Genomic DNA, 8,413 nt, shown 5'->3' on the forward strand with positions numbered 1-8,413 from the left:
GGAGAAAAGAACGGATCAGTGTTCTTAGCGAGTTTATTATTAATTTCCGAATGTTTTTGTGTGTGCTGACAGTCCGGCATTTGCATAACAAACAGATACAATTTGACCATCTTGTAAGATAAAGAGCCTGACTGAAATTGGATTCTTTTAAAGCTTGCTTCAGTGTGAAGTGTTAAGTCCTTTGAGACTCTTGTGATTAAGAGCTATACAAAAAAACGGAAACTATGGCGGAATGCACAGCTCTGATGCTAACACTACTTGAGCTTAGAAAAATGTACAGAGTTGTTGGTCAAAATGACCAATTGTGTGATGTCAGCAATGGTGGCCTTTGAACAGGTTCCACTGTAAATATTCCCCCCCCCCCCCCCCCCACGTATAGTACAAGACTCCACTGCCAAGTGCCAAGAGAATAGTTTTAAAATGCAGCACGGGATGGCTGTTGGGGAGCCAGAGAACACGAAGGCTTTCAAATGTTACCAAAGCATCCGAATTCCCATTCCCCGCCGTCAATGCTCCTCATTTTCCAGTTCAACACATTCCAAGAGATCAGAATACCTCTGGCACGTGCAGCCGCGCGCGCAGGCGCACACTTTATCAATACGACCATTCAATCAGCAGAGCGGGGTAAGCGCTACGTGGAATATGCTTGCGTCAGGAAGCTGCCTCTGGCACAGAATCCGTATCGACCACGTCTAAATCTATCACTGTGATTCTCTTGGCAACAACTGACTCTTTCTTTTCAAAGTCTTCGGCTTGGTTAAGTTGTCCGAGCCCATCTCGGCTCTGGTTGTGATAATAAAATCACCCTGCTGTTTGTCGATTCCACGTCAAACGGAACTCTGTGCCCGCTTCTTTCCATCAGCGCTCCCTCCACTCAGATGGGCTCTTTTAATGATAAGCGCATCATGTATGCGTGCAGGGTATGCTCATTTGTTTTACATTAGGATCAATGCAATACTCTAAAACGCCGTGAGTGTGCTTAAAATGAATAGATTTTCAAAGTACACATCTCGAAAGGGACTTGACTGTGCATATACTTGGTGAGCACAAAAGCAGGTACACCTGCAAAACCGAAGGACAAATCTATTCATACTAGGAAGGTCTTTAAAGGTACTTTTTATTTGCATGTGTTTGACCTTTACGCGCTAGAACAGTATCGCCGTACGTGTGCAAATGGATGTGTTGAAAATGACTAAAATAGAGGATTGGATCCGATATTTCAAGGAGAAAACAACCAGGCAAATAGTTTGTGGAAATTGCTTCCAGCTTTGGAAAGAAAAGAGGAAATACCACTGGAGGGGCGATCCGAAGCATCTACTGTATGTCAAACATCACTGCGACTGTTCATGTCTGGAGACTTTAAGCCCAAACACCTGCTCAAGGAGGCCCGGTCAAGCTGAGAAACATGTTTTGATTTTATGGTATCAGTCGTAGGAAAAGAAATACAGTCGACTAGCAAGACTGCTCTCTGGTGATTTGAATGCTCAACCTGCGGTGGCTAGTTTGACCGGGGTGGGCAGAAATATTGCACAGGCTCACACCCTCTGGCAGGTAAAGACGCAATCCAAAAACAACCCAAGTCCTAAATGAGGTGAATTTGACTCAAGTCATCGGGGCTTTTCCAAGCTTGCCGCTACTGTCTCTGTTCCGCTGATTAATTTGAACAAACTTGCGGGTGATGACTCACAGAAACACATCGGCTTACTTTGACACCTACTTTGCTTGCGTTTGATTCATTCTTTTGATTTGGAGATTCATCAGCGCTCTCATAATATTTGCTCACCGGCTACTTGGGCGCAGACTGCAGTACCAGATGGATAAAACAAGAATATGGAGAGAACATGTTCGAGCTGGCGAGATCAAGGAGGCGGGATGATTTGACTTAGTCATTCATCTCTCGATTGAGTTCCACCAAGCGACCCAGTTGAATAACACTCACACACGTTCATTGATGAAGTCGGGATCTTTGAGATGAACTACTTTTAATGCACGTTCGGCGTCACACAGTATTTGTGTTGTATTTCTGACAATCTGATCAATAAGAGCAAATGAAAAGTCCCAATTTTGCAAAAGAAGCTCCGTGGCTCCGTTTTATTATCGTAATAATTGGCTTTGCAAAGACCGCAAAGCAACTTCCTGAGCACCCCTACTTCTTTCTTTGAAACCTTGCTTTAAAAAGACTATTTTGGAGCCGCCCTCCTTGGAACCCCCCCCCCCCGACTGGTTGAATGGCAGGGATCTCTGGATGAAAAACAGGCACCTGATTGATCTCGCTGTTGCTCAGCACGGGCCTCATCACAACTCGATCCGAAACTCTCCCCGGTGCGCGCTGGGATGGACGCCGCGTCACCACTTGAGCACACTACGAAAGCTCGGAATTTCACAGAGTGTGGCAGTCGAGCCCACCTCCTTAGATTTACACCTTGCTTGCCCAAACTGGAAGATTGCAAGGTCCGTAATTCGACGGGACCAGTGGAGCAATTGGTGAAATTCTGTGCTGAATCCTTAGTGTGCATCGATCCAAAATGTCTCACCTGACCTCCCTTTGAGGCACACGGTTGCATTTCCAGCGAGGACCGCGCTTGGGGAATGAAAGTCTATACTCAATTACTTTCTCCTATAAGAGCACCGCGACCCGGCTGGAAAATATACAGCGCTGCAGGACAAGGCCAACGGAGTAAGATGGACTCATTGGGACCATCTCGAGAAGAGAATCGAGCTTGACGAGACCACGCCCAAAGTTAGTTTTGAAGGCTCGATTGTCGTGGTTCCTTAACTCGTGTTTGTGTAATAAGACGAGTCAATGATGCGGCGGTGATGTTCAGGAAGCGCAAAGGGGCAACTCAAATCATCAAAGTGTAACCTCTGGTTTTGTGATTTGACCTCATATCGGTCTGGACTTTTGAAGGCTTTCCGCTCTCATTGTTTTGTATCATGTTGTGGCTGTGGGCGAGCAGTTTATTGCTTGATAAAGTTTCATCTACAACTTGCATTTTTGCACAAAGCCCAACTATAACCGAACCGCCAACAGTCGGGGTTTATGGCTCCGAGACATTTCTTAAATCTTTCTGCTCTTTCAAAAACTCCCTCAGGTTATCTCGCTCGCTCGGGCGTATCGCTCATGTGCTGAATTTAAGACAGACAAGATAAGCAGGAAAGGTCATTTCTTTGACATTTGTCCTCCAGGAGCTTCAAAAATTTATAAAGTGGACTTTGCAGACAGCAAATCAAACAGAGAATGATTTCTAAAAGTTTACTTTAAAGAGAAGAAAAAAAACGACCGGCTCTCCATATCACAGTAGCGTTCAGGGGGGAAAAAATACTCTGATGTTCATTTCACAAAACCAACTTGAGTACCCATCTGTATGTCGCTATTGTTGTTGTTTATAGAAGATTATAGAAACACCAATCATTTAAAAGAGACAGACTTTTTTGCCCGCAGTGAAGAATTCTTGCTTAAATTCCTTTGTCTTGAGGAGGATATAACGCTTGACCTGCCATTGGGAGAGGAAAAAAAATATGAATCTCATTCTATTGTTACTCAAGATAACAGAAATAAACTGTGACCGTTTTACATCCCATTTACATTTATCCATTCCGAGTTTCAACTTTCTGTTTTTGGGGATAACACTGGAAGGCAAACTAGTTATTTCAAGTTTCTGAATTATACACTTGGAAGACTTTAGTTTTGTTCATTGTCCTCCAGATGACTGCTCATTACAGGCATTAAAATAAAACATAATTCACACTCAGTACTCCCCACCCCCTCAAGTTGAAATTTCAATGGGAACACGTCAAAGTCAGGTACTTTGCCAGAGGGCAATAATGAATGGCTTCCAAAGTTTCCTTCTTGGTGAAGTGAGCATTTTTGTTTGAGCTGCTGCTCCTTGTCTGACACAGCATGGTGACAGTTCCTGTCCAAGTGCGCTATTAAAATCCCCCCCCCCCCCGCCCCCCCGTAGCTATTATTTCACTTGGGGATGAAGAGGATTAAGAAACAACCCCCCCCCCCCCCCCCATCATTTGCTAAATTAAAGCGATACTTTGTATCATATCAATGTGGCCAGTACTTATATGAACCAAACTTCCAAATTGCCTGCATGCATAAAATGAGGAATAGCCAGTTTCGGTCTCATTTTTATATCCATCATTTCAGCACTGTTAAATATTTGCCTTGTTTTTTTGAGAGCGCGCATCTGTTTTTTGAAACGCGCGTGTAATTCGATTCAAGTTCCTCCCCACAGGATTCCCCCTCTCTCACATCTGTTTTTGTCATTTGAGATATGATGAAGAGTATTCCATCTTTGCAGCGAGTGCCCTCCTCACACCCGCGAGTGTGTTTCATTGATTTCCTGAGTCAAATGCCTTCATTCAAGGAGACGTACCTTTTTTGCATGGTTTTCATCCGCTGATTTAACAAGTGCTATTCAGACTGACTGGCCAACACAGCCAAAATGCCTTTCATAACTCTCACTACTCCCCAGCGTAGCGCCATCTAGCATAAAAGGCCAATCGTATATGGGGGTATAAAAACAGTACAGTACTTAGAAAGGTCCTGAAAAACTGACCCAAATTCCGAGTGATTCACGGCGCTGTTCTAAATACCAAATGCCAAATCACACTTTATAATTGTAGCGTTGCAAATTTAAAACGTGTTTGGCGAGAATTTTGAGTCATCGTATCGACGCTTGGAGAGGATTCAATGTCGGAGTCGCAACAAAATGTGACTAAGCCAAACAAACAATGTGCCACCTTAAGCTGAATGAACTACAATGCACACAGGTGAATTAAAACATCCCTAAAATTGTGATCATCCTCGTATGACATAGCAAATGTTTTCTCCTCTTTTCACGTTATGTGGATGAAACGTTCTCATTGTGCCAAATAACAATCCTCTGACACTTGTTTATGTCATGTTGAGCGATCCAGTCAGAGTTAGGAGGACTTGGAAACTCAACTTTGTCATGTTTATTGTTGGCTTTTGATGACAGGTTGTAGTACCCCCCACCCCCCCAAAAAAAAAAATATTTTTTAAATTTAAATAAAAACAAACTGTCCTTCACAGTTTAAGCTTTCTTTCGCCTCCAACAAATCCATCTGGACGCCAATTATGAGTTGGACGAGAGAGGTGGGTGGAGAAAAGAGGCAAACGCGCCATGTGACCACTGTCCCTCCCCAATGTCAGCTGCTGTACGACAGATACAGATTGCAGTGGGAGAGCTAAGTGCCGTTTCTTTGCGTGAGTAACGCTGAAGGCAGACGTCCAAATGATCCCACTCAGAGAACACAAAGTGATGTATGCCAACGACAAAAACAAGAGTTGGATCAAGTGTCGACAAACTGAACTTGAAAGTCTTTTGTCAGGAAGCAGCTCGCCAGGCTGTCTCTTTCTTTGGCCCACATTTTCTGAAAAGAAACAAAGCCGCAGGATGTGCATGTAATCCCTTTTCCCTCACCAGTCACTTCAGGGGAGTCCAGACATATTTTCGAGGAAGATTCCACAACACTCTCAGGTGTAGCGGTCGTGACTTGCTTACTAGTCCAAGTACGTGCATGGGCAGAAAGCGGACCTCAAAAAGAAATATCACTTTGCTGTGTTGCATTTGCGACTGTTGGGAATTCAGAAAGTCTGACTAGAAGTCGTAAAGATGAAGAACTTACGAACATACCGGACCCTAAGGGTATGGAATCGACGCTTTCACAGTCGACCACGAGTTTGGGATTTGTCTCGGCGCCTCGCCGTCAGAGCAGCAGCAGCCCCATATGGCAGCAGGTTCCCGCGTCGTGATTGCGCTATTACCTCTTGGAACATCTTGCCCGCAGCTATCTTCACCTCACAATAGCGATGCAGACTACTCGTAAACGACTCAATCAGAAAGCGCGAGCACACCCGTCAGTCCAACCGGTGCAGGTGAGCTGCCTGGGTGCTTATTAGCCTCTGATTACTCCTCTTGCGGGGATTGCCCATCATCATTTTAGATTGCGTTTTCAACTGCCATTTGTAACAATCTCATCCTGGGCCCAATGGGTCCGTTTGCCCTTAGCGGTGTGCGGCATTGATAAGATGGCGTGCTGATGCCGACAGCTGTTTGGCACCACCGCTGGCGGAGCTCGTTCATTAGATTTCGTGACAAAACAGAATTGGAGGAATGAAGAATCGTTCCAGGCAGATATTACTCTTTGGTTTCTGTAAGGGGAATAAATAGCGATAATGAACCAAGTGTGCCTCAAGTCCATCGGGTGAGCGTCTAAGAATACACGCATGCACGCAGGGTATTGCGTGCTACTGGAATGGTAGATTTGATATCCCTTCTGTGAATATAATTTCTGCACTCGGACAATGACAAAAAAATAAAAATAATAAATTACCGAATGGAAACTGAACATCAAAACAACTGCCTGAACCCAATCTGATTATACTTTGAATGCATTTTCCTTCTCTATATTCTCATTCGGTTGTTTTCCTATCCAAACATAAGAGCAGTACAAATGTTGGGCCTCCTGCCGGGTTTATCTGGCTGTAGCGTAACCTAGGATTTGTGTCAGACGAGTTCCAGGACTGGTGTCACAAAAAAAAAAAAAAAAATTGATGGTATTTTCCTAATTCCCAACTCTAAGTCTTCTGCTTTAACGTAGTCCCCCGGGAGTCACGACGCCCATTGCCAGGCTTTTCTGCCGACCTTTCAAGATCTCTGCAAATCCAGCCGTGATGGCTTTCATGATGTCATCCACGTCTGCAAAACAGGTCCGCTTGGGAACTAGGGAGAAAAGAATTCCACGTAGCTCGTTCAGGTGAGCACAGATGCTTCAGCACGGCAATGTTCACCTCAGCCAGGGATTGTCGGTTGCTTAAGGCCTTATGAGGAGGCGCGTTGTCAAGGTGAAGCAGCTGCGAGTGGTCCCCGTCCACTCTCGACTCTTCTTGTGGATCGAACAAAGCAAAGGCCGCAGGAGCTCTTGGTAGACTTGTCGGTTGATCGCCTTGCCAACCTTGAAGAGGAAAACTCCTGGTCTCCGGCGAGGGTTTGAAACTTTTCCCGACACATCTCATATGTTTATTTCTTCACTGTCTGGACAACCTCTCGCTTCCAAATATTCAATTTATAGATAATGACATTTTGCAAGTATCTTGAGGTGTCTGCCGGAGACAGGACTGACCTTTCAAATGAATACATCTTTTTCTCTTGATAGATTCATTTGTCCTGCAATGGAAGCACTCGCGCTGGCATTTTGACAGGCTGAGAGCGGTTCATCGGGGCTAGCTCATCATCCTTTGCGGGATATCGCCGAGGTGCACTGTGCACTTGATGCAAGCCAAACAGCCCGATTAAAGACGGCTTCTTCGCTTGTGCCCAACAGTAATCAGTCAATCCACAAAGCCTGCGTGCCGTCCGTTATAGTTCTGAAGATGATCTGTCTCGCCCGATGGATGCAGACCCACCCTCGGACCTCATATATGAACTTTTACATGCAGGTAACAATAGCATTTTATGACTGTTTTGGTATTTTCAATATTGTAAAACTACATCACATGGGAGAATATATTTCCCATCTGACTTACGTACTTAAACACTCTCAATATGACAAAGTCCAGTTGTCTGTGATATACCGAAAGTTTCAAAAGAGCTGATCTATAATGCGGGTATACGTACTAAAAGTGTGAGGCAAACTTCAAGTGGGTGCAACAATGGCTTTAGCCATTTCTCTCTCTCTCGCTCGCTCTCTCATCAACTGTTTGAAGAATGCTACGCACACACAGCAAGAGTGGTGTTTGCCAAGTGATTAATAATTTACCGGTGAGAGTCAAACAAAATCAGGCCCCTGCTCTTTAATGTCATTGTATGTGTGGTGGAGGAATGAGGAGGTGGATCTGACCTATTATCCAACACACGTACACACACCAGGTTATGTGATTTGGGTCTGATACATGATCTTCTTTGTAACGTTTTAATGCATCTAACATGATGTGGGAATTACTCCGTGATGGATCGTCTCCCTCGCTTCACTTCTCGTCCACTTCAACGCGCTGCAGAATAGAAACTGAATGCTGCAAGTTCAGCTGTGATGGGAATGCCACGGCAGAAAGATGAGCAATTCACTTATCGGCCGACTCTGAGCAATTATGATTGATTATAGCTCCCGCCAGCCATTCACGCGGCCGACTCCTCTGTGCACAAAATTGGTTCTTGGCTGTGGGCGGACACCCGTGTCATGCAGGAAGACTTTCAAGCTGTCCCTTTCCTTGCTATGTCAGGTGATTCTACTTGAGTTTTATTCTCATTTCAAAGTGACTGGCATAACACAGCTGTTGGCGAAGTCTTGACTGGAATTGAAAAGAGCGAACGTCTGAACTCGTTTGACTACAGGCAACGGATGACTTCTTTGCCTGTCGAAATGTCTGCGCTGTAAAGCC

This window comes from Hippocampus guttulatus, chromosome 21 (assembly GCF_054856545.1).
Source record: "Hippocampus guttulatus isolate MCC_2025c chromosome 21, RoL_Hgut_1.0, whole genome shotgun sequence".
NCBI lineage: Eukaryota > Metazoa > Chordata > Actinopteri > Syngnathiformes > Syngnathidae > Hippocampus > Hippocampus guttulatus.